The 25,510-nt window shown below is 40.3% G+C and overlaps 1 protein-coding gene across 13 annotated transcripts in view; it reads left to right on the forward strand.

Annotated features, from left to right (window-relative positions):
* Window positions 1-25,510, forward strand: part of nlgn1 (neuroligin 1) — a 573,697-nt gene that overhangs the window by 307,527 nt on the left and 240,660 nt on the right. The window lies entirely within an intron of this gene.

A 25,510-nucleotide genomic window follows, 5' to 3' on the forward strand; every position in this document is an offset into this window, starting at 1 on the left:
AGGCATCTTTGGCTGTGTAGCGGTGGTCCAGAATGTTTGGTCTTCTTGTGGGGAAGGAGATGGCCTTGTTATCCACATGTTCCAGGGATGTGTGTAGGGCTGGGGAAATGGCGTCCACTGAGGACCTATTTCGCTGGTAGGCAAGTTGCAGGGAATTGAGGCAGGCAGAGAAGCTAGAGTTGTTGATGTGGGCCACTACCAACTTCTCTAAGCACCTCATGACTTTGGAGGTTACAGCCACTGGGCAGTCATCATTTAGACACATTGCATGTGTTTCCTTTGGTACAGGGATGGTGGAAGCTGGCAGGGACTTCAGATTGTAGCAAGGAAAAGTTGAAGATGTAAGTGAATACCTCTGCCAGCTGGTACACGGAGGATCTAAGTGCACAGCCAGGGACTCTGTCTGAGCCCCTCACCTTCCTTGGGTTTACCTGAAGCACATGGTATTTGAGTGAAAAACAACAACTGCCCCCGAAAGAGAAAATGCAGGCCTATACACAACTGAAGGCAGAAGTCCAAAAAGAAACAAAAAACAACAAAAAACAAAAAACTCTGGGAAGCGCACTTCAGAGACCTCCTCAACCAGGGGTCTTTTGTCGATCTGAGTGGCCTTGAACGCATCCTGCAGCATACTAGTCACCAAGAGCTCGACAACACCCCAGCTGCATATGAAATAGAGAAGGCCATCGCCAGCTTATGAACAACAAGGCAGCTGCAGCAGAGGGTATTCCTACTGAGGCCTTGAAATACAGAGGCAAAGAGCTCCTACTGCAGCTATATGCCCTTGTCTACCTTATGTGGAAGGAGAACAGCAACTTGGGAGAAGTCGGAGATGCTACAGCCATGAATATTTTCAAAAAAGGGAACAAGTCTGACTATGGTAACGAGGGGAATCTCTCTGCTGTCAGCTATTAGAAAATCATTACCAAGGTCTTCATTAGCCCTTGCTTCCCTGTGGCTCAGGAAGTCATCCTGCAACTGCAGTGTGGCTTTTGACTATTGAGGGGCACAATGGACATAATTTCCACTGTGCAACAGCCTCGAGAGAAATGCAGAGAAAAGAACTTTCCCCTATGGCCTTCTTCAATCTTACAAAAACCTTTGACACCATCACTGGGAAGCATTATTGAGTCCCCACTATGGTTTCACCATGAAGTTTGTCACCATCCTTCACCTGCTCCATGGTGACTCGGAAGTTATGGTAATGAAAAATGGCTCCATCATTGACCCATTCCCTGTTCGAACCACTGTCAAGCAGGACTCTGTCATTGTCCAACACTGTTCATGATCTGCGTCATTGCAATGCTTCACCTCACTGTTGACAAGCTCCCTGCTTGAGTGGAGCTAACTTACAGAACGCATTGGAAATAACTCAGCCTTTGTCACCTTCAAGCCAAAAACTAAAGCCACCCAACCGCTGTCATAAAGCTGCAGTATGTGGATGATACTTGTGAATGTGCAATCTTAGAGATGCACTTTAGACCATTGTCAGCACCTTTACAGATACAATGAGAGCATTGGTCTCATCCTGAATATCCTCAAGATGAAAGTCCTCCATCAACCTGGCCTGGCATTGTGAAGCAAACCCTGATTATCAAGTTCCACGAGGAGGCCTTAGAGAATGTTAACCACTTCCACCACCTCAGAAGTGTCCTCTTGGGCAAAGCAGCTTTTGAAGAGATGCAGCATCGATCCAGTGTGCTAGCGCAGCCTTTGGCTGCCTGAGAAAAAGTGTGTTTGAGAACAACAACATCAGATCTGACACCAAGATCATGGTTTATAGAGCTATGATTACAAAGCTCCAATATGGCTCTGAAAGATGAACTGTCTACAGCAGACACCTCAAGGCACCATATCAGAACCACTAATTGCTGGCTGTGCAAGATCCTGTGAATCTGTTGGGAAGAAAGGAGCACCAACACTAGCATCCTCAACCAGGCCAACATGCCCAGTATCAAGGCACTGACCACTCTTGGCTACAATAGTCTGGGCACATTGACTGCATGACTGACGTGCGACTCCCCAAGCAGGTGCTCTGCTCCCAGCTCTGAAATGGCAAGTGAGCCCCTGGTGGACAGATGAAGCACTTCAGTGATATTCTCAAGGCCTCTCTGGAGAAATACAATATTGCTGCAGACACCTGGGAATCACTGGCCCAAGACCATCCAAAGTGGAGAAGGAACATTTGGAAAGGTGCTCAGAACTTTGAGACTTGCCATCTGGAAAAAATGGAAGCTAAACGAGAACAGCGAAAGGAGTATGCTCCCACACCAATGCCCCCACCCACCTCTTCCCATGATGACCAGCTGCTCCCAATTGCAATGGTCTTTACAACCACTTACAGATTCACCCAGAGAGTGAAAGAGACTCATTCTCGTCTGTGAAGGACAACCAATGATGATGATCAATGTCCTGGGGATTCCCATTATCCAGAATCTGAAATTAACTGGCAGTATAAATACATGGGTCAGATATTGGAAAATCCCTGGTGAGTAACTCACTGCTTAACTTGTCAAAACTTGTACAGCATCTCAAGGCACAAATCAGGCATATGATGGAATATGCTTCACTTGCCTGGATTAGTACAGTTCCAACACTCAGGAAGCTTGACATTATTCATAATAAAGCTGCAGGCTTGATAGGCAGCTATCTAAAATACCTTCAACAATCACTCAGCAGTGTGTACCATCTCCAAGATGCATGCAACAAATCACTCAGGTATCCTCAGACAAGCGTTTCCAAAACTGCCACCTTTACCACCAAAAAGGACAAAACTAGCAGATACCTGTGAACATTACCATGTTCAAGTTCTTCTCAAAATCACACACCAATTCGACTTGGAAATACATCAGCATTCCCTTACTGTTGCTGGTCCAAAATTGTAAAACTTCCTTCCAAAGAACACTGGGGGCATAACCTGCACCAAATGGACTGCAACAGTTTAAGAAGGCATCTCATCACCACCTTCTCGAGGATAATTAGGGATGGGTAAAAATGTAGATTAGTCAGCAACATGCACACAAATGAATGAATAAAAAAAAGCTTTGCTCCATTGCATTTCATTGTTAGACTTGAATATTTTTTCACAGCATTATGTAAATATGTTGAGCATTCAAATAAGAGTGAATTATAAATATAAATGAAAAGTCAAATGGTATTTAATCAGTAGGAAAAGTAGACAATCTAACCTGTAATTCCTAAAGAATGTTTACACCTGCAGGTAGTAAAATGCATTCCCTTTATTATGGTGAGATATGCACAATATTTAACACACTGCTTGTGAAATGCTCTTTAACATTAAAATACCTCTTTTCCAACAAAAGGTTAATGAATACATTGAAACGTAATTTAGAGAAATTAGTTTGAAGGACTTATATGTAATTAATTATGACAAACAACATTCTACTTATGTAACAGAATTTGTGCTTAAAGGGTTATTGCAGAAAGTAGCCAACTAAAATAGCTGTGTGTTGGCCTTGCTTCATGTGTTAATCTAGATCATAGTGCAGATCAGAATGGATTTTTGTTTCTGTAGGTCCCAAAAAAATTAGGTAACCAAAAATTACTGTCCAGTCATTGTTTTTCCAATTTCTTGAGTTCATAAATATCACAGCTGCTAAGTTAAACAAAAGTTAAATGTCATACAAAAGACTGGCCTATTTCAATGAGTCCCATTTATTCTTTTGAGTTTCATATTGAATAATTGAAAACCTTCAATATAATCTTGTCTTCCCATTATTTCCTTTAGCTTTTAATTCCTATTTAAAGGAAAAGCTTGCATACAATAATTTAAATTAGATGACATTTGAAATCCAACACAATTCTTTCATGGCATTATTATGAACACTTCTTGTGCTTAGTTTTAGGAAATTAAATGTTGATCCTTCTCCAGCACAATTAAAATGTTCAGGTTCATTTTGTGCTTCAATCCATGTCAGTAAGTAATGTTAAGGATCTACATCAGGATTAATGAAGGAATTTTTTCAAAATCCTAACAACTGAAGCTGGGCCTACTGCCTAAAATATAAACCTACAAAAAACACAATGACAGCATTTGACGGATCATAACCTGCGTGGTATTTTCGTAAGTTTATACGTATCAACCATTGTTCTCTGCACCCAATCAGATACTTTAGATGAGTGAAAACAATAAAGTCTTCAGGACACCACCAAGGAAACTGTAAATTTGACCCCTTAAAGAAAAGTGCTGAATTAGATAAGGTTTAAAATACTTTTCAAAGCTGGTTTATCTGTAGGTTACGGTAATTTGCATTGTTTATAAATTATATGGAGCCTCAAAAATTATTGATTCTTATTCAAGATCATGTGGCTGTACAGGGCACTTTTGGAAAACTGCATTCAATTGTAGTCTTCCAGCTGTAGGAAAGATGTGGAAACTTGAAAGAGTTCAGAACAGATTTGCAAGGATGTTGCCAGATTGGAGGGTTTGAGCTACAGGGAAAGGCTGAAGAGGCTGGGGCTACTTTTTTTGGGATGTCAGAGGCTGAGGGATGACCTTAAAGTGATTTATAAAATCCTGAGACACCATGATAGGGTGAATAGCCAAGGTCTTTTTCCCAACACTTGGGGAGTCTAAAACTATAGGGTATAGTTTAAGGTGAAAGGGAAAAGATTTAAAAAGGACCAATGGGGCAACTTTTTCCACGCAGAGGGTGGTGCATGTATGGAACAACCTACCAGAGGACGTGATAGAAGCTGGTCCAGTTACAACATTCAAAAGGCATCTGAATGGGTACATGAAAAGGAAGGGTTTAGAAGGATGTGGGTCAAATGTTAGCAAATGGGGACTGGATTAATTTAGGATATCTGGTCGGCATGGACAAGTCGGACTGAAGGATCTGTTTCATGTTGAACATCTCTATGACTCTTAAGTACGTGTCATCAGAATGCAAATGTGCAGTCAGAATGCAAATGACAATTATGATTTTTGATAATTTATCGACATATTTCAAAGTCTACAAACAAATATTTAATCACAAATTATATGAGATACGTAAGAATACACATTTCATTCCAAAATCATTTTAAGAAAAGCGTATAAGTATTAATCCAAAATTTGTAGACACTGGCAATCTTAAATAAGAACAAAGGGAAACTCAGCAGGTGTGGTAATATCTGTGGAGAGAGAAACAGAGTTAATGTTTTGAGAATAAACTGACTCTGTCTTGGTACTGAAGAGCAAGATTGAAGAGAGATGGAAAGGACTTTAATACTGCGAAACAGTGGAACAAAGGGCAAGATCAGGAAATATTAAAGTATGAGGGAAGAGATTCGAGCTCACACCGTCACAAAATTAAAGCAGAGCTAAAGATAGTGGTAAAGGTTGTAGAAAATGACCAAACCTGAGTATTATCTGGGTCTTGCTGCGTTTGGACATGGACTGCTTTGTTCAGCATCACAATTCCTCAGATAACAATGTGCTACCTTCAAAAGATTATCCTAAATATACTTTATCAATTTAGTGACAAGTAATTGACCACGCACGGTCCTTAATTGGCGGCAGACCGAGAAAGTCCCCAGTGAACCTATCTCCTAGAACGCTGGAACTACGTGCATAGTCTAAAAATTAGAGCTACACAATTCAGGAGAGAGAAGCACTTTACACACAAAGGATAGTAGAGGTTTAGAACTATCTTCCACAAAGAATAGATGATGCTAGATCAATTGTGAATTTTAAATCTAAAATAGATGCACTTTTGTCAAAAAAAAAGGAATCAAGGAATGTAGGCCAATGGCAGTTATATGGAGTTAGGACACAGATCAGCCATGATCTCACTGGTTGGTGGAATAGGCTTGATGAGAGGCTGAATGGCTTATTTTTGTTCCAATGTTTCTAACTTACTTGTTGGGAATGGCCACTATCTTACCAGAACCAACAGCAGCCAATTAAAAGGCTTTCTCGAGTCGAACAAGGGGCTTTTTATTATCTTCTATCTTGACAAAATACTAAAATAAATCAAGCGTGCATACAAAGATAGCATGTTTCAAATGAAGATGGCAATCTAGTACAGACGGGAATTTAAAGGCAATTGCTGTTAAGGTACTTAAAATTCTTTAGTTGTGAGAATGACTTGAGTCTTGACTGTTTAGCACTGTCCTGTTACTTCAGCATTGATGAACCTTGCAGGGATCATTGATTTGTTCGTGAATGGTAGGTGTTTCAAAATTCTCACCCCACACCTCCCCACTGGGACCTGACCTTTGAGTTCTTAGATAGATAGAGGCATCTTCCAGTTCCAGCTTACAAAACAAACTTTCCTTGCATCTATTTTTCTACCCTTTCAGCTGCTCACAGACATTCATTTGTATATTCTAGAGCCTGCTCATTGTCATTGCTGCTATGATGCTGCCTGGCCTGCTGTGTTCATCCAGCTCTACACCTTGTTATCTCAGATTCTCCAGCATCTGCAGTTCCTACGATCTTTGAAACAATTTTAATCCCACTGCAAAGCCTCTTCTAAGGATGTCTACCCTGAAGAAGTTACCCTCCTCCCTCTGGAAAAACCTCAGTGGTAGAACCCCCTTCCTCTCCCCCATTTCTGAAGAAGGGTCCAGGCCCAAAACGTCACCTCTCCTGCTCGGCCTGCTGTGTTCATCCAGCTCTACACCTTGTTATCTCAATGTTTTTCCAAGTTAGTTAACTAACAGGCAAGCCAACTTACTGCACACATGTGAATTAAACAGGAGGTGAATTTTTTGCAGCCATCTCAACTATTTGGTAGCCCCTTTTTTTTGGAGGAAATGGTAATATCAGTGCAGAATGGCTTTGTCTATCTCACAATAGATTCACAAACCTACCTCGTTATGTAGCCCAGTGACTACAGCAGCTATTTTAGGTCAGTATTTGTTCTTTTTAAAAATCATTTTAGTCAGTGAAGGTCTTGAGCATCAAAATCAGATTATAGAAGTCTGATATCGTTTGATTGTGTTTACCATGATAATAACAGCTGTCATTACTCAATAACAATTATTCCACTTAATTATCATAGTAAATTTCAGTACAGATAGAAGCCATTCAGCCTTCGATTCTGCACCAAATCTTCCAAGAGTATCCTACTGAGAGTCACCGTACTCCTGTAACCCTGCATTTACCATGGTTAGTCCACCTAGCCCGCACAATGTTGGACACTATTGGGCAATTTAGCATGGCCAGTCCACCTAACCTGCACGTCTCATTTCGAGAGAAACAAAATGGTAGGTAGTTTCCTGTCGAAAAAAAGCTAACCATACTAATATATTCCTTTAACTATTTCAAGATCACTATTAAATATATGTATACATTCTCAGTATTTTTATTTTTCAATGACATGCTGTCAACAAGTGTATCTGACTGAACCACATCAACAAAGAATGACCCTTTTCTCCCAATACTCATTCTTCAGTTTATTATAGAATCATACAGCGTGGAAGCAGACTATTTGGTCTAATTAATCCACACTGACTGTGTTCCCAAACTAAACTAGTCCCACATGGCTGCATTTGACCTTCCAAACCTTTCATATTGATGTACTTATGCAAATGTCTTTTAAGTGTAACTATACCCACATTCACCACTTCCTCTGGCAGTTCATTCCACACACAAACCACCCTGAGCAAATAAAAATCGTCCCTCATGCCTTTTTAAAATCTTTCACCTCTCACCTTAAAAATGTGTTGCCTAGTTTTGAACTCCCCCACCAAGGGATAAAGACCCTTGCTATTCAGTTTATCTATGCTCCTCATGATTTTATAAACCTCTATAAGGTCACCCCTCAATCTCCTAAGCTCCAGTGAAAAAGGTTCTAGCCTGGCCAGCCTATAACTTAAACACTCCATTCCCAGCAAGGCTCTGGTGATTTTTTTCTGAATCCACTCCAATTTAATAATACCCTTCATAAAGCAGGGTGGTCAGTACTGCGGAAGAGGCCTCACAAATGTCCTGCGCAACCTCAACATGATGTCCCATCTCAAAGGTCTGAACAATGAAGGCAAGCATGCTAAATGCCTTCTTAGTCACCCTGTCTACCTGTGTGCAAATGACAAAGAACTATCACCTGAATCCCTAGGTGTCTTTTATACAACACTACCCAGGATCCTATTGTTAATTGCATAAGTCCTGCCCTTGTTTATTTTATCAAAACGCAATAATTTGCATTTATCCAAGTTAAACTTCACCTGCCACTCTTCAGCCCATTGACCTAATTGATCAAGATCTCTTTGTCATCTTACATAACCTTCTTCACTATTCACTAAACCACAACTTTTGTTGTCATCCACAAACTTACTGACCACGCGTCCTTTCTTTCTCATGCAAATCGTTTATACAAAAGGCGAACAAAAGTGGATCCAATTTGGTTGTTCACGATGTAAATGCAGCAGTCATGGCCACAAGGCTGCTTCCAGTATTGAATGGTCTGCTGTCAATGGTTGCACAGCAGCTGCATATTGTGCAAATGGGATCCCTTTTGGTTGCAGTCGATATCAAAATTGATGCACAGCATTCACAAAATGACATATCTGCAGCTATTGGTATCTCAGGATCTGTAATCCTTGTAAAATTGTCTGCTGTCTTTGCATTTTTTCTCTCTGCCGAGAGAGAATGACATTTATTCAACTCACTTGGAATACAAAGTCTCAGTGAGAGACCTCCTTTACACAATAGTAGAGGGAAATATTGCAAATGTCGTCTGTTTCTGCCAAGTAGAAACCAGACTCAAATGTTCATGGCCTCAAGCACCTTCACATCCATTTATGCTGTCATACTTATCCTGCTCTGAGGCTATATTTTAAAGGCACCAGATAGCAGTTTTCAAAAGGACGTCCTCAAACAAAGTGGGGACATCTGGCACATTGTTCCTCAGTAGGTTTCAGATAGGAACGTCGCTCACTGAAAACCATATATGCCTCCCAAGAGTCCTTCCATCTCCATGCCCCCATCTCCTGTTTCTGGGAGTAGCCTGTGTGGTCTGCCTTGATTTTGCTTATTCTTTCTTTTGTGCTGTAAGTCACAGGACATGCTCGTGAACCAGTGTTTGAGAGCAGGTATTTATGTGGAATCTTGGAAACCAAAACTCGATTATTCATTTCAGTAGACTTCAGCAACTTCAAACAACTCTGGTACACTTCCACAATTAGTAACTAATGTCCTTTCTGATGAAGGGTCTAGGCCCGAAACATTAGCTTTTGTGCTCCTAAGTTGCTGCTTGGCCTGCTGTGTTCATCCAACTCTACACTTTGTTATCTCGGATTCTCCAGCATCTGCAGTTCCCATTATCTCTAATACAACCTTCTCATTGGTAGTTAGGAATGGGCAACAACTGTTGGCCTTTCTGATAATACTCACGTCCCATGATGGAATTTTTAAAAGGGACTAATTCCAAGGCTCATTGAATTGATGTGAAGTTTTAATTGTAATTTGAGTTACTTCTGAAACAAACTGACAAAAAAATTACAATTTGAAATATGTTGGTAACTTTGATTACAGGTTCTAGGCAGTGTTTCCATTTATGTTACAGTTTAGCTAAGATTTTGAACATTAGCTTGTAAATTTTAAGTTTGTTTTTCTTGTGAAAAAATGCTGGAATCAGCCTCACACTTTGAGATGTAAGTTTATACAAGACTCAAAAAGTCTTCCCTCCACACTGTTTAAATACTGCTTGGAGTTGTGCTGTACCCAGTGTAAACTCATATATGCCAGTAATCTCACAAAACGTTCTAGTTTCTCAGTCACTACTGTAGTGCAAGTTATTTTGTTTTCCCAACTAAGTCCCCTAAAATTGAATCCCTCTTTAACTTCAGCACCTTTGCTCTGCAGGCTTCATAATCACAAACTTCTCAGGCTGAATCTCAGTCATTATGCAAGCGTGGCATCCAATTTGGCTCCAAGCTTTTCTTTCTCCCTGTATGTTATTGCATAGATTCCAGACAAGCAAGTAGTATAGTTCTAAGACAGTTACATGACATTGTGAATGTGACAATCAATTATAAAGTTTATGTCTCAGTAGTGTGTTCAGTTGGTTCTAAGTAATGTACAGTAATAGCCAATAAGCATCAAACCCAAATTATATACACGTTTTTGATGTGATAGCAATGCAAATTGTTAAGTGTTCTTAATAAGCTTTTAGCTCAAAACAAAAACCCCAATATTTGCGGTATGTGTTATATAAGCTAACGTACAAATAGCACCATGACTATTTCATTCTGACAGTGGTGTTTGACCCAAGAAACGACATCATAATGGCAGCAGCAGTCAGTGGTGACTAGCAGTAGCCAGGAGAAGCTGGTCACAATAAATTAATCCCAAAGACTGAATGATTCACTAGCAGTTGCGAAAAGTTCTTTTCCTGACAGTCACTGAATATGTGTCAGAGTTCAGAGCTCAAGTTCATATTCAGCAATCAAAACTGGAAATGACTACTGCACAGAAGGAAGAAAAATTTGTGTGTACTGACACTATCTCTAAGAGAAAGGTAGGTCTCAGCTGATCTGATCTTATTACAAAAACAATAGTTTCATTACCTTTGAAGGAAAGCTCCCATCTGATAAAAATACCTGAGGAAAGTCCAGATAAAAACACTCAGAAATACATTTTTAATATCAAAACATCATTACCTAAGTTGAGATGTTAGCCTGGGTGGGATGCTGTTCAGAGGCTTAGGACTCGATTGGCTGAATGGTTTGCTTCCATACCATAAGGGACTCTGCGTAAAGGCCCTGACAAATGACTCCAAGCTTTAGATCAACTTAAAGTGTGTGTAGGCTTCAGGATTCACAGGCTTGAGTTCCTTGTCATTTTACCAACAACCAGATAAAAATATGTGATGCTTGGGCAAAGCGAACTTAGTTAAAAAGCTGATAGAACTGGTCATTATCTGTACCCCCGTCAAATCTTTTCAAAAGGTACTTCCGGACAAACCTAAAGATATACCATTGATTCATTGCAGAAAGACAGTACCACTTTGTTTTCTATCCGTTTGTGGGATGTGGGCATCCTGGCTGGCCAGCATTTCTTGCCTGTCCCTAGTTGCCCTTGGTAAGCTGCCTTCTTGAACCACTGCAGTCCTCTCGCTGTGGGTTGACCCACAATACCATTAGGAAGGGAATTCCAGGATTTTGACCCAGCAACTGTGAAGGAATGGTGACATATTTTCAAGTCAGGATGGTAAGTGACTTAGAGGGGAACTTGGAGGTGGCGGTGTTCCCATATGTCTAATGCCCTTGTCCTTCCAGATGAATGTGATTGTGTGGTTTGGAAGATGCTGTCTGAGGATCTTTTGTAGATAGTACACACTGCTGCTACCAAGTGTCAGTGGTGGAGGGAGTGGATGCTTGTGGTTGTGGTGCCAATCAAGCAGACTGCTTTGTCCTGGATTGTGTCCAGCTTCTTGTGTTGTTGGGGCTGCATGCATCCAGGCAAGTAGGGAGTATTCCATCATACTCCTGACTTGCACCTTGTAGTTGGTGGACAGGTTTCGAGGAGTCAGGAGGTGAGTCACCTGCCGCAGTGTTCCTAGCTTCTGGCCTGCTCTTGTAGCCACTGTGTTAATGTGGTGAGTCCAGATAAGTTTCTGGTCAATGATAACCCCCAGGATGTTGATATTGAGGGATTCAGTAGTGGTAACACCATTGAAAGTCAAGGTGCGGTGGTTGGATTGTCTCTTATTGGTGATAGCCATAGCCTCGCATTTGTGCAGTGAGAATGTCACTTGCCACTTGTCAGCCCAAGCCTGAATATTGTCCAGAACTTGTTGCATGTAAACATGCACTGCTTCAGTGTCTGATGGGTCATGAATGGTGCTGAACATTGCACAATCATTGGCGAACATCCCCACTTCTGACCTTATGATGGAAGGAATGTCATAGATGAAGCAGCTGAAGATGGTTGGGCCTCGGACACTACCCTGAGGAACTCCTGCAGAGATGACCTGGAGCTGAGATGATTGACTTCCAACAAGCTCAAACATCTTCCTATGTGTCAGGTATGACTCCAACCACCGGACAGTTTGCCCCTGATGCCCATTGATTCCAGTTTTGTAGGGCTCCTTGGATGCCACGCTTGGTTGAATGCAGCCTCACCTCTGGAATTCAGATGTTTTGTCCATGTTTGAATAAGGCTGTAATGAGATCAGGAGCTGACTGGTCTGGCAGAACCCAAACTGGGTGTCACTGAGCAGGTGCTGTTTGATAGCACTGTTGATGACACCTTCCATCACTTTATTGATGATTAAGAGTAGATGATGGGGCGGTAATTGGCCAGGTTGGATTTGTCCTGCCTTTTGTTTACAGGACATACTTGGGCAACTTTCCACATTGTTGGGTAGATACCAGTGTTGTAACTGTACTGGAACAGCTTGGCTAGGGGCGTGGCAAGTTCTGGAGCACAAGTCTTCAGTACTATTGCTGTAATGTTGTCAGGCCCTGTAGACTTTGCAGTACCCAGTGTCACCAACTATTTCTTGATATTACGTAGAGTGAATCGAATTAGCTGAAAACAGGTATCTGTAATGCCGGGGACCACTGGAGGGGGCCAAGATAGGTCATCCTCTCACCACTTCTGGCTGAAGATTGCTGCAAATGTTTCAGCCTTATCTTTTGTACTGATGTGCTGGGCTCTTCCATCATTGAGGATGGGGATATTTGTGGAGCCTGCAGGTGATGACTATACTATAATTATTGCAAGCATCAGCAGGGTCAGTAAAACATCGAAATCTTGTTTTGGATTTGGATTTTCTCACTCACCAAAACACTGTTCAGCTTTACATATCACCTACAAACTATGTTCTTTAAGATGAGGTTGGGCTAATAGTCCAAATACTCACTAAAATACAATTCTCCACAGAAACACGTGAAGAAGAGTCAAACAAGGAAAAATGCCAAAAAATTTCCAAATTTCCATCAATAATACATAAACATGCCAAAGTCCAGAGGTAACTGTATGTCAAAACTTAGACTTCAGTCAGATGGTAGGTTTGGTTGATTTGATGCACCACATGGTCTACATAAGAAAAACTGAAGCCTTTACACAATGTGGGTGATATACAGGGGGTCTCTGATTTGTAAACATCTGACTTATGAATGCTCAACCTTATGAATGTGATCCCATATGGGGGTGATTTTAAAGACCCAACATAGCAAAATTACCTGTACTTACGAGTGGTTGCTTTTCATTATCCTGCATTGTGTTCTAACTTATGGACAAACTGACTTTTCAAACTCCAGAATGGAACTTGTTTACAATCCAGTGATTGCCTGTACCTCAATAAAAATGGATGACATGAACTTTATGCAAAGATTACCAATGGAGCATATGTGAATATTATCCTTTATCATCTTACAAGAGTTGTATTCAGGAAATGACCTGTTATCTAAACATGAGAAGGGTACTGCTTTCATAGGGTCTGATATCCCTCTGATATATTAACCATCAGAAATATCAATACAGCTCACCAGGATTGATGTCTGAAACCTTTAAGATTGTTAATAACCTTCTATCGTTGGTCTACCAGCACAGATGGATCAGCATGTCATTATGATCCTCAAATTGACCATTACATAGATTGCAACACCAAAGATTGCATAACATTGAATCAGTTCATGACCTTACAAACCTTTACACAGACCGGTTTGATTTTGTTGGCAATATTAAATGTGGAGTTGTATCACATTAAAAAGGTGATTCCCAGTCCAGCAGCATACATATTCAGGAAACTAGAATTGGACTCCATGTTACAAAACAACATTGTTCACAAAGTTGATCATTATATAACATTCCATGCAATTCCATTACTTGTAACAAAAAATGGAATTCAAAGTATATGTTTAAATCCAAGGCGACTGAACATTGCATTAAATAGATGTTCAGACAAGATTCCAAGGATGCGAGAGCTTAACCCTAAATTTTCAAGTACGAAGCATTTTTCTCGGCTTAGTGCTAAGATTGGGTATTGGCTTAAACGTCTCTTCCCAGCGCCACAGGAATTGGCAACTTTTAAAACAACTTTTGGTGGATAGTGATACCTCAGAGTACCATTTATATTATCTATTAGCCAGGATATGTTCCAACAGGAGAATTTGCCAGGCTGTCACAGTTTTGTAGTTGACGTTGCAGTTCTTAAGGAACACTGAACATGGCTATAACACAAACCTATATCAGCTCGTGGCAGTGGGAAGAAAACAGAGTCTCATTGTCAACAGTGCAAAATGGCAAATTGATATGATCCATTTAAAATTCTTGAGATAAATCTAATTTTCAAATGGTAGTCGACCTCATTCAGCCAAAATAGAAGGTATGTAAATGATATCTAAACAAAAGATAAAGGTGACTTACAAAGTATTTTTTTTCAACTTTCTTTCTCTGTATGTTCCAAGCTTTGCTGTCAAAGTTTCTCCTATTTGAGATTTGGTTCACAAAAATTCATCGTACACATTACACCAACATATCACTAAGATCATCAAAATATTTTTAATCTCTCAAGAATGTTTTGTTTCCAGTAAATGTATTCTTCAACATTCTGATCTCTCTGAGCTTATCACATTGAAGCAGATGTATCTGAGAAAGGCTTTGGAGCATGTCTCATACAGAGTAACATGCCCAAAATGTTGTGTAGTCCTTAATGACAGCTCAAGTAAACACCTCAAATAAAAGAGAAACTCGTGCTGTAGTTGTTGAGACAAAGGTTCCACATGCACCTACTCAGCAAGCATTTCATTGTTCATACTGGGTATAAATTGTTGAAATTGAATATTAAACACCTCTCAAGTATGTCATCGAAAGACCATTTTCATTCATTCGAGGGAATGGGCTGTAGGATGTTGTAATGTTGCATAACTTTCCGACCAAACACACAGTGTATCTTCAGGAAAGTTACATGTCATCACAACATGGGGGAAAGGTACTCACCTTCAGTCACCGTTGCAGTGCAATAGAGTTAGCTTATGTTGTTTAGTTATATGAATCTTATGTACAGTAATATTGAAAATGCTGAACCTAGGATATTATACATTTGTGCTATTAAGCAATGAAATACTTTGCGTTGTTAGTAAATTTAAAGATATGCCTCTAAACAAGAGCCTGATCTTTATGATATATGTCATATGAACTAATATATAGGGCAGCTGTCAGACCATTATCATACTGAGCTTTGTGTTTTAGCCAAGAAACTGCATCACTTCTCATTACCACTCAAATATCAAAATAGATCTTCTGCTGGAAAAAGAAACTATTCCATGCTACCAATACCCTTTTAGATGATTCTGGAATCACCTCTGAGCAAACTTCACTGCAGCCAAGATATTGTGGTTTATGTAGTTGCTGACAAAAAATTCTTCTAGTCCCCATGCTGTTTAAGTTCTATTAGTGCCCGGTATAAAGAATGTTGATATTAAATTTTTCTCCAATTTTTGAAATTGATTTCTGGTCTCACCACCCTTTCCCAGTGAGTTTCATGTCCTATTTGGCTGTTGACTTCTAACACTAGCCCTGGCCTAGTTCCCTTTGCATCATTATTAATATCCATTCATTAAGTCACCAAGCTCCCTTTCCTTGAATTTTGTGCACTGTACCCATAACCTTGAATCACATGACTCTGTGATTCCAATTTCTTTTTCAGCCATTCACACTCTTCAAAATATGACTGCTGATAATCTATTTCATTGAATTACTCTGTACCACATTTGACACTTAGAGTAAAATTACACAAACATCCGTATCTGCATAATTCAATATCAAAATTAACCACATATTTCACATACTGTTAAGATGGTTTTGTCCTGATAAGCTCTTGTTACCAGATGCATTTAGAATCAATATTCAATTAAGGGCTAAACCACAACATCTCGCACCAAAATACTTGTGGAGATGTTGGACTGAACCCCAAATTGGCTGTAGTTTCCATGGTCTGTTCTTTTCCAGAGGTAGATGTGCCAACTGAAGGCCAGAGAACAAAGCACTTCACCTTACTGTTAGTGGACATGAATTCCCTGACTAACAAGCAGCGTCAGTTGAAATTGCATATTCAGCTACTCTAAAACAGACAGCATTATAACAATTACATTTTTCACATGATATTTTTGGTCAACAACATGGTCTGTTAATGAGCATTAGAAATCAATTTTGAGGAAACAAATGTTTTGAAACTGGCTTACTTATGTAGTATGTGCCAAGGTCAAGCCTGACTGTTACTAAGAGAATGGTTGATGCTATGTAATGTTGCCGTATCGACTGCAGGTGACAGTTCTGAATTGATGCTAAAATAATTTGGATTATCACTTGCTAAAATTAATTGTGATGTATGACCAAATTCATCAGCTGTAATTTCAGTGACGATATTACATGCCAACAATGTTAACAAGAAGAATGATGCCCTTAAGGTAGACTTGAATCCTGGAGAAATGGCCAGTTCCAAAATCAGAAATTTTTAAATGTTATTTCAGAATAACATTTTTTGAACATTAGGAATTATCTCTCTCTATGTAACAAACATTTTTTGAAAATATGTTATGGCAAACTTTTTTTTAGGCAAGGTGACACTGTCTCCACAGTGATTGTTGCTAATTACAATTTTTTAAAAAATTAGACTGGGTTCAGAAGTAAGGCAATGGTAATAAAAAGGGAGATACATGCAATTCACAGTTCAAATGCTTCCAGTTTCAACTGAAAACAGATTCAAAATAAGTAGTTGTTTTATTGTGTAAAATTAATGTTCATTTCATCAAATTTATTAATTTAAAAAAACTACTGTTAATGGTTGAGTGTCCTGAGGAACATGATTCTGAACTGACTGATTTTCAGATATTAATATCCACCTTGAGATTAAACCATTGCTGATCGACATCTCAAGGCTAGTCTATTTCTCTCCTAATTAGAGCTATTCATTTAGTTTTCTTCCATAATTTGATGACAGCAGTGCTGAAGGTACTATGTCTATGCATTGATGCACCAAACCATCCACAGACATTTGCAATTTGGATCCTATCAACAGCAGTGAAGAAAAGCTCTGGATTTAATTGGCTTGAAATTGAAATCAAATTCTAATTATAGGATGGAAGTAGTGCAATTCATGTCTTTAGTATTTTTATATCAAAACAAATTTAAACTACTCGATCATATAGAGTTTAGCAATGCATCAAATATGTCAGTAGAGACCAGAGAGCTGCCAACGAAAGAATGTAAGTGATTAAACACTGGAGTATAATGAAAGTTTCATGCCTGTTTTCAGCTATTGATTTAAATATGTTTGGTCTGCTTCTAGCACTTAACCCTCCAAAACCAATATTCGCAGCTGGTTGGTGGAGCTTGTGATTGGTATTGCTGCTTTCAAAAGCCATTGTTGATCTTATGTGGGTCAGCTTTAACTGATATTTTTATCTCCGGTTCGTAGATGTCATGCATCCACTTGTGGTAAGATGAAAGTGAAATCTGACTTGATGTGATAGGCTTCTTCTGCATTGAAATTGCTTTGTAATCTGTTAGGAATAGAAAAACCTTTACTGCAGGATAAAGTACAGTAAATCAGTTCAACTTGAGAATATCAGTGAGTTGTAACTGTATGGCAGAGAATTGAGATGGGAATTTGGTGGCTTAATAGTAATGTCACTCGACTCGTTAATTCCGGGTGCACAGGCGAAGTTTGTGGTAGAATTGAAATTCAATTGCTAAAACAAATTTGCAATTCAAAGCTATGTGTGCCGATTCCGTCAACTATTATTGCCTTGCTCATCTGTTCACTAATATACTTTTAGGGATTGGAGTGCTTACTGAGGGTGAGGTGGTGGCATAATGGAAACACCACTGGAGTGGTAGTCCAGAACCCCAGGCTCATGCCCTGGAGACTTAGATTCAAATCCCACATTAGTAAGTAGTGGAATTTAAGTCTGATTAATAAATTAGAAACCCTTACTGGTCTACCCTATGTGTGACTCCAGACCCCTGGCAATATAGTGTCTTTAAGTGCCCTCCGCAATTATCTACAAGCCTCTCCATTCAAGGTCACTTACAATTGGGCAATAAATATTGGCATTGACAAACATATCCATATCCAATGAAATAATTTTTAAAAATGCACAAACCAGAGCAGTGGAATGAGCATCTCAAAAATGAGCTTGCTATGAGTGGAGTTGAGTGACATTAGCATGGGAATCATGCCAAATACATCCCATCAATGTAGGTGAAAGATGCAACCTCTACTCTCACTTAAGATTTACTGGATCGGTTACAAATGAGGAAAGACAGGCTCTACTTCAAAGTCTGGTCTCTTCAAAGATGGTGCATTAGTTTCCTGTTCTCCTTGACTGTTGGGAGTGTTGACCAGTATGTTGTAATTTCAAAGCAAGAAAAAAATTATAACAACATAGAGACTTCCAGTGTTTACAATCAATCCAATTGTGCCACTAACATTAAAGGAGTGGAAAATACATATTTCAGTGACACTGAAAGACCTGAAGCCAAGGCCAGGGACAAAGAAATAAATGAGTTGCAAAAAAAGTGAAAAGCAAGGAAACAGTATTTTGCATGTCCTACCCTCAATGGACTATGCTGTTTCAAGAAGCAAAAACGGAAGAACTACAGACGCTAGAAGTCTGAAACAAAAACAACATTTTTTTAACAGAACTCAGCAGATCTGGCAGCATCTGTGGCTAAAAATCAGATTCAGTCCTGAAGAAAGGTCACTGAATCTGAAACATCGACTCTGCTTTCTCTCGACAGATGCTGCCAGACCTGCTGACTTTCTCCAACAATTTCTGCTTTGTTTCTGTTTCGAGAAGGTAGCACATCACCTTCTTCTCAAGGACAACTTGAGATGATAAATTAGAACCAAAAGAACTGCGGATGCTGTAAATCAGGAACAAAAACAAAGTTGCTGGAAAAGCTTAGCAGGTCTGGCAGAACAAGTTCTGACGAAGGGTCCCTGACCCAAAATGTTAACTCTGTTTTCTCCTCCACTGATGCTGCCAGACCTGCTGAGCTTTTCCAGCAACTTTGTTTTTATTGTTTTCATTGGGATGATAAATTGCTGCCAGCCAGTGAAGCCCACATCCCATGAATGAATTCAAGAATTACAAATTGGAAATTAATCCATGAAGAGATGGTTAGTCAGTGAAAGATGGCATTGAAGTAATAAGTAACCAACATTATGTTAAGAAAGTTTGCAGATAACAGAGTTCTATATAAGTAAGGATTCTTTTATCGCAGCTTCCAAACTTGACTTCTACCACCTCATTGCTTGCTATCAATAGGGAATAAATTCAACAGCAATGTACAGTATCTGCATGTTTGTACTCAAAAACAAAAATCAAATTTTGCTGTCAAATTTGTTTGGTGCTCTACAAGCTTTCCAGGTCAGTATCTCATTAAAAAAAAAATAGGGCTTTGAAATGTTTGCAGGAAAAGAAGCTACAGTCTTTATTCGGTAGCCTCTCATTAAACATGCTAGAAAAGATGATGGCTCCTACATTTAGGTGTCTGTGAATACTTACACCCGTTAGGACATGAAGAATAAGAGCAGCAGTCAGGCAATCAACTCCTCAAGTCCGCGCTGCCATTCAATTAGATCACGGCTGACTATTAACTTTAATTCCATTTTCCTATCCTATTCCATATCTATTGATTCTCTTAGTATCCAAAAATACAACAATTTCTGAATTGAATTACTTTATTGTAAGGCACCACATATTTTTCTCGTCATCTGATCGGGAAGTTGAAATGTAGCTCAGATACCTGATAAATTAACAACTTGGAAAAATCAAGTGGTGCATGTTTTAGCTGAGCAACCCAAAATTGCTGTTCGAAGCAGTGTGATTATTACTTTGAGACAGGGTGACACGAGGAATTTTTAAGTTAAGGAAGAACGCCTGTTGACAGCCCTTAGCTTAGTAGAGCTGCAGTTTGTTGCAAATCTGTAGGTGCAGATCAACTTGTAACCTCCAAAGTTGCTGAACAGAAATTGCCTCTTTCTCTTGGTGTGAGTAAAATGGTTGAAAAAACTTGAGATGAAAAAGAAAGAATTTTAACAAGGAAAGATCAACTATCAAAGTGAAGAACAACCAACATTTAATAGACAACTGTGGCCTCATTGCTGAAATCAACAGAAACTGTGAAAGACAATTAACCCAAATTTGTGATCCAGAGTTTTGATCTTCAGAATATTATGTCATCACTATATTTTTTGTACCCATCGTACCTATGTCAGACTGTCTGTCTTTTGTCTGCCTTAATCACTATTAATTGTGAGAATACTTGGAATTTTAAAGGGGTATTATTAAGTCGCATAGTAGTGGATTAGCAATCTTTTTCCTTGACTGCCATTTGTTAGAGTTAAGTGTGTGGCAATAAATCACTTGTTGTTTTGATGATGAAATCTGATGCAAATTACTTTTGGCCTGAGTAGCAGTTACTCTGGCAAATTGGAAATCTTGATGGTCTAATTAGATTTCAAATATTTTGCAATGGCTAGAACAGTGAGGAACAATTATCAATACACTCTTCCCAGTTAAGTCATGTTATTGACTATTTGAGCATCCATAGATTTCTATTGTAGAAAATTCTAAATATTCCTCATGTTCTAAATTATTCTCATGTCATTCCTAAATCATCAAACCTTGATTTTGTGACAGCAATCCGATAACTCCTCATCCTTTTCCTTTATTTATTTATGAGAAGTGGACAACGCTAGCTGAGCAGCATTTATTACCCATCCATACTGGTCTAGAGGACTATTCATAGTCAACCGCACTGCTGTGGTCTGGAGTCACATGTAGGCCAGACCAGGCAAGTTTGGCAGTTTCCATCCCTCAAGGACAGGCAAGAAGGGGTAAGATAAAGGAACCTTGGATGACGAGAGCGGTGGAGCTTCTTGTGAAAAGGAAGAAGGTAGCTTACATAAGGTGGAGGAAGCTAGGGACAAGTTCAGCTAGAGAGGATTACATGCAGGCAAGGAAGGAGCTCAAAAATGGTCTGAGGAGAGCCAGGAGGAGGCTCGAGAAAGGCTTGGCAGAAGGAATCCGGGAAAACACAAAGGCATTTTACACTTACGTGAGGAATAAGAGAATGATCAAAGGAAGAGTAGGGCCGATCAGGGATAGCATAGGGAACTTGTGTGTGGAGCCTGAGGAGGTAGGGGAAGCCCTAAATGAGTTTTTTGCTTCTGTCTTTACGAAAGAAACGAACTTTGTAGTGAATGAAACCTTTGAAGAGCAGGTGTGCATGCTGGAATGGATAGAGATAGAGGAAGCTGATGTGCTGAAAATTTTGTGAAACATTAAGATTGACAAGTCGCCAGGCCCGGACCAGATTTGTCCTCGGCTGCTTTGGGAAGCGAGAAATGCAATTGCTTCGCCACTTGCGAAGATCTTTGCATCCTCGCTCTCCACTGGAGTCGTACCTGAGGACTGGAGAGAGGCAAATGTAATTCCTGTCTTCAAGAAAGGAAATAGGGAAATCCCCGGCAATTATAGACCAGTAAGTCTCACGTCTGTCGTCTGCAAGGTGTTAGAAAGGATTCTGAGGGATAAGATTTATGACCATCTGGAAGAGCATGGCTTGATCAAATACAGTCAACACGGCTTTGTGAGGGGTAGGTCATGCCTTACAAACCTTATCGAGTTTTTTGAGGATGTGACTAGAAAAGTTGATGAGGGTCGAGCTGTGGATGTGGTGTATATGGACTTCAGTAAGGCATTTGATAAGGTTCCCCATGGTAGGCTCATTCAGAAGGTCAGGAGGAATGGGATACAGGGGAACTTAGCTGCTTGGATACAGAATTGGCTGGCCAACAGAAGACAGCGAGTGGTAGTAGAAGGAAAATATTCTGCCTGGAAGTCAGTGGTGAGTGGGGTTCCACAGGGCTCTGTCCTTGGGCCTCTACTGTTTGTAATTTTTATTAATGACTTGGATGAGGGGATTGAAGGATGGGTCAGCAAGTTTGCAGACGACACAAAGGTCGGAGGTGTCGTTGACAGTGTAGAGGGCTGTTGTAGGCTGCAGCGGGACATTGACAGGATGCAGAGATGGGCTGAGAGGTGGCAGATGGAGTTCAACCTGGATAAATGCGAGGTGATGCATTTTGGAAGGTCGAATTTGAAAGCTGAGTACAGGATTAAGGATAGGATTCTTGGCAGCGTGGAGGAACAGAGGGATCTTGGTGTGCAGATACATAGATCCCTTAAAATGGCCACCCAAGTGGACAGGGTTGTTAAGAAAGCATATGGTGTTTTGGCTTTCATTAACAGAGGGATTGAGTTTAAGAGTCGTGAGATCTTGTTGCAGCTCTATAAAACTTTGGTTAGACCGCACTTGGAATACTGCGTCCCGTTCTGGGCGCCCTATTATAGGAAAGATGTGGATGGTTTGGAGAGGGTTCAGAGGAGGTTTACCAGGATGCTGCCTGGACTGGAGGGCTTATCTTATGAAGAGAGGTTGACTGAGCTCAGTCTCTTTTCATTAGAGAACAGGAGGAGGAGAGGGGACCTAATTGAGGTATACAAGATAATGAGAGGCATAGATAGAGTTGATAGCCAGAGACTATTTCCCAGGGCAGAAATGGCTAGCACGAGGGGTCATAGTTTTAAGCTGGTTGGTGGTAAGTATAGAGGGGATGTCAGAGGCAGGTTCTTTACGCAGAGAGTTGTGAGAGCATGGAATGCGTTGCCAGCAGCAGTTGTGGAAGCAAGGTCATTGGGGTCATTTAAGAGACTGCTGGACATGTATATGGTCACAGAAATTTGAGGGTGCATACATGAGGATCAATGGTCGGCACAACATTGTGGGCTGAAGGGCCTGTTCTGTGCTGTACTGTTCTATGTTCTATGTTCTAGGACATTAGTGAACCAGATGGGTTTTTATAACAATGAACAGCGATTCATTGTCATCATTAGATTCTTAATTCCAGATATTTTATTAAGTTCAAATTCCACCATCTGTTGTGGCAGGATTTGAACCTAGGGCGCTGGAATGTTATCCAGCTCTCTAGGTTAACAGTCCAGCAATAATACCACTAGGCCATTGCTTCTCCAGAAGTCAGGAGACTAAGGATACAGTCTGTGCAATCTTTCATGAGATGATCTACTTATCCTAGGAATTTGTTTTGTAAATCTTTGTTCCCCAGGATGGCATATACAGTTGCATGGATGATGACATCATTCAAAATTGGTGACTAGGACCTGATTTCAGGATTTCTGTCTCTATTCTCGTTGCCTCCAATTTTAAGATGCAATAAATTTCTGGGTAATGAGTGTGAACAGTGTACTTCTGACCAGGCTGATTCCACTGTGGTAGATATTACTTGGTCTCTGTATTTTTATGGAGTAGGACCAGGTTCTCCATGACTTGTGGTTCAGAGCCCCTCAGAAAAGCTTTCAACCAAAGAGTTGCTTTAGAAACTTACTGAAAGCTAAGGTCAAAAGGTCTTATCTATTCCCCCATATGCTTTCTGTGGCAACTAACGTCATCTAGCCAATCCCCATGGCCCATCATACCTTCCATATCAGTTCACAAGCCTTTTATACGCATACTCTGCATCTGCATTCGAAAATCTCACTGACATAATCCTTTTTATAAAAATCTTGGTCCTTAGTTTGTCACTTTTGCAGGGATGTTGGAATATTAGCATGTTTTTAAAAATTGTATTAATTTATTCAGAAAGAAATTCATACATTGGTTCATCAGTTTTGTACATGGCGTTTACTGAGTTAATGGGTATAGAAGCACCATGGGTGAAATAACTCCAGAGACCAGTATTTCATCACCAAGTCACTATTTACTCACACATATAAAGTCCTTGTCCAGCTTCCTCAGAACCAGCTTTGAGTGAACAGAGCCTCTGACACTCCTGTTTATATCGGTCAGCTGGGGCTCCCTGATTGGACCAGATTAATAGCCCCCATCAGGAAATTAATATTTTGAAGTCCACCAATGAGGCTCACCACATTACAATCAATACACTCCTGCCCCTCAGATTCTGAGGATATAGGGTTTTTTTTTTGTATTCCTCCTGGGCAGTTTAAGCACTGGGTCAGGTTTCTCCAACTTTCCCTCTGATACGGACAGCGTGTAATACACAGTAGCTCACCTCTTGCGTCAGGAGCTTCTCTGAAGAAATTCATTCTCCTGTTCAGGTGGCAAAAGTGTTGAGGCAGAAACATCCACTGTGTCCATCTCAGCTTCTGAGGTGTCTTCAATGCTTGGTAGTGAAGGAGAACCCACTAGTTTCAGAACAGTTGGAAAGATGGTCAAAGGGGTGGGTACCTTTTTGCTCCCAAGCTGTTTGTGAACTTACAGCTTTCATGTGGTCCAAGTGCTTGTTCAGGACTATTGCACCTACCCGAACTTTATACCTTATTGAACCTGACCTTGCTTCGACCATGCCTCTTGTCCATGTCGGGCCATTCCTGTGGTTCCTACACCAAACTGAAGTAATCTGTCTCCATCACATAGTGGAGTCTTGTGTCCGGCATCTGCATTCCTGATGCCATTTCATTCTCCCACCACGTTAGATTTATCCTGGATGCAGTGTCTTCTACTCAGTAACAACTCTGCTTGAGATATCCCTGACATTACATAAGAGGTGGTCCTATAATCAAATAGAAATCGGGACAGATTGGTATTTAATGAAGCCGTAGGCTGTTTCTTTAAGCCTAATTTCAATATTTGGAATGTTTCTGCCAGAGCATTGGGTGATAGATGGTCTGGAGCTATCCTTAAGATGAATACTATTTGATTTTGGGACATATTGACATTTCCTGCTGGTAAATGATGGCCCATTATTTGTGATCAACACTTCTGGGAGTCCATATATTGCAAAAGACACTAACAGTTTTTTCTATTGTCCCTGTATGTTTGCCAAATGAGCTTTATGCACATCCAGCTATTTTTAGTGGGCATCCACAATGACTACGAACATTGAGGCCATGAAGGGACCTGCATAGTCAAAATGCAACCAAGACCAGTGTTTACCTAGCTATTTCCATGAACGTATGGGAGCTGTTGGCAGTAATTTTTGTCATTTTGGCATTCTAGGCACTGCCCCATCAATGCAGCTATTTCTGGATCCAATCATGGGCCACCAGACATAATGTCTTGCCAACAACTTCATTTTGGAAACCCTGGATAACCCTGTTGGTGTTCAGCCAGAATCTGGCAGTGACCTTTGCTTGAGACAGTCACTCCTGCTCTTGCAATAATATGCCATCCTCTACTGTGATCTGGTCTCTCCAGGTTCAAAAAGAAATCCATTCTGGTTGTGACAGCCCTTTGGTTTCCCTCACTAACTGTTTACTGCATCGAAAGTAAGATATTGTCAGCTGTGACTGGAATGTGTCCAGAAAATTTAAAACCATTTTAGGCTCTTGTAGTAGTGGTAGCACTGGTACCATATCTGCCTGTGGGAGACAGCTCAATGCATTTACATTTGCTACTTGGCCTTCTGGATGGTATGCACTTCTTATTAGAACGCACCACTGAACTCAGCCTGAAGTTATGGGTAGCCCTGCTTTGTCCTGTTTTAGAAGATCTAGCAGG

Source organism: Stegostoma tigrinum, chromosome 14, assembly GCF_030684315.1.
Source record: "Stegostoma tigrinum isolate sSteTig4 chromosome 14, sSteTig4.hap1, whole genome shotgun sequence".
NCBI lineage: Eukaryota > Metazoa > Chordata > Chondrichthyes > Orectolobiformes > Stegostomatidae > Stegostoma > Stegostoma tigrinum.